Here is a 2811-nt window from a genome sequence, read left to right as displayed (position 1 = left end):
GTTGTATATGTTCTTCTTCTAGTATAGTTGTATATGTTCTTCTTCTAGTATAGTTGTATTTGTTCTCATAGTAATGTAATGTATATGTTCTCATAGTAATAAGTACTGACTCATGAACGAACTGACTCATTGATCTAGCAATAGTATAAGTATGATCCTGTGCTACCCCGATGGTAACTTACTAATTATGTAACTAGTACACATGAATATGGAAACACTTTTATGTCTATATATGTACATATGATATATAATTAATATTGAAACGACTTTCGGACGGCTACCCGATATCCCACCAGACCATATCTCAAGCGCGAAAAGGAAATAGGGCGGATGGCCTTCCTAAGCCTTTTAAACATTGCTTATATAACTATACATATACGGGCATGCAATTTATAATAAGTGTAACAAAGTTTAAGTAAAAGCATTTGATAAGTAAAAGAGTTGTAAAGCAGTTTGAAGTAAAACAGTTTGATAAACAGTTTGAACAGTAATAAAATCATTGGTTTTGTAGTTATTAATCACATGTAATTGATATAATAACTATAAGTATTCAACTTGTATTCCCCCCATTAAATCATTTAAAACATTTAAAAGTATTTCAAAGGTTAGTTAAGGGGTATGAACTCACTTGTGGTGAGTGGATTGGATTGAAGTGTCGGGTACGGTGCTAGGTGACAAATGAAGACTTGTACACACGCACGAACCTAGTTATCATATAATGAACATATATATAACTAATTAGCCAAATTATAACTAATATAATAAGTTGGGACACTCTAGAACATAAAAACACTTTGTTTCAAGTGTTAAAGATCACAAGGATTGCATCCAAGTGTTAGTAGGGTAAAACTAGGGTGCTTAGGGTTCAAGGGTAAACTCCTTTGGATTTTACGGCTTTGATGGTCATGACTCAAAAAGTTTACGGCATTAAACTCTAGAGTTTACGGTCATAAACTCTAGTTCTAATGACTAGGTGTTGTTTTGTGGTTTAGCAAGCCCTTTGAAGTAATTTTACTAAGTGGTTTGGCCTTTGGAATGGACTAGGGCAACAAAACACCCCCTTTGAGGAGTTTATGGCCTCATGGCATTTTCCTTTGGGTTTACTACCGTAAACCCTTATGGAGAAGGATATTGCCATGTTTTCAAGTCCTTAACACAACAAGGTAATTATCTATGCTAGTGTTTAAGCCTAAGGAAGGAAAATAACCCATTTAGACACACTTTAGGGTGTTTACAGTTTTGGGAGATCCCCAAACCGTAAACACCTATAAATGTTGGATTTTGGTGTTTTTCAAGGCTTAGACACATCAAAGGAAGGGTTAAACATATCAAGGAGGACTTAGACATCAAACTAGGGCTTAGATAAGGACTTAGGCACACTTTGGTGCTCTTTATGGTGTTTACGGCCCAAGCATCTCCTTGGACCGTGTACACCTATATCCTTGTGTTCTTGACATATTTTCTTGATGTTTAATTGTAATACTAGCTCAATAACACTCAAGGATGTAAGTACTTACTATAATGAAGCTTGATTTGAGCTAAAAGGCCAAGAATACTTAGTGTGTGTTCTTGGTGTTTTGGAAAAATCTAGACAAAATACATAAATGAATGGATGAATAGATGTACAAAAACTAGATTAAGTGTTTTACTAACTTGAAATGGTTAGAACACTTACAACTTTGAAGATTTGGAATTAAATCTTGGATGATATTTGAGAGAGTTTTTGGAGTTTACTCTTTTGACATTTAGGGAGTAAACACAAATGACTAACTTTTTGGGGAGTAAACTCATACATAGGTATGAGTTCATGGTTTTGGGTGATTTCTCAACCCAAAACATAAAATTTTGGTCAGGTGTTTCTAATACGCGAAGTGTTTGCGGTTTTTAAAATTCGAAACCTGAGACGACACTTTCTAACACCCGTTCGTTTAAAAATAATATTAAAATAATCAAACGAACTTTATATTTCTTAAAAACAAGAAATAATGTCATTAACTTATGACACGAAGTGATTGACTTTTAGGGTTTGACCGAATGGAAATTTCGGGTTGTCACAATCTTCGTGATCAAAAGCAGCATATACTTCCTTTAAGCTTTCTCTCTTTTCTTTGATTCTTATAACATCACCATGTGACTCAGTCACATTATGTAATAAGAATCTCCAAATAGGAGCTTAACAGAGTTAGACAATGGACTTTACTTGAAGTAGAGTCAAACTTATTGACTTTAACATCCTTAGGTAAATTTGGCAGCTTCGCAAACAGTGCCCCTTCCTTTGGCAATTTTAACAAATGGACCCTTTGGTAATGGTACATGGGACTATCACAGACTTAGCTTTTCTCATTACCATTTGGTCAACGAGTTGACTATGGCCGATCCCTTTCCATTGGGAAGAGAATGATTTTTCTGGATTTCCAGTGTCATCATTGTCGATGTTCATAAAGTTTTGGGAAGTTGATTTTCTAATCAAATTTGCTTTACTGGCCTTCCAAATCATTGCTGATTCAGCAGTACCAAGCAAATAAATAAGATCATTAAGGGTCTTGTCATAGTCTGTTTCATAGGAGTCCCAAAGGAACTCACTATGTGACTTAGAAAGTGATTGAACCACAAACTTTCTCAAGACTTTGACACCCAACTCTCCCAGCTTGTCAATATGTGACTTCATCTCCAAGATGTGATCACACCTAGACCTTGCCTTGCCAATAGGGGTTGAGTGACCTTGAACTTGTGGGTTAGGGAGAATAATTGGAGGAGGTGGAGGAAGTGAAGTTCCAAGAGATATGGGAAGATCATAGATGTTTGAACTAG

The sequence above is a fragment of the Lactuca sativa genome, chromosome 6 (assembly GCF_002870075.4).
Source record: "Lactuca sativa cultivar Salinas chromosome 6, Lsat_Salinas_v11, whole genome shotgun sequence".
Classification (NCBI taxonomy): domain Eukaryota; kingdom Viridiplantae; phylum Streptophyta; class Magnoliopsida; order Asterales; family Asteraceae; genus Lactuca; species Lactuca sativa.
Note: the sequence above shows the minus strand (reverse complement) of the source record.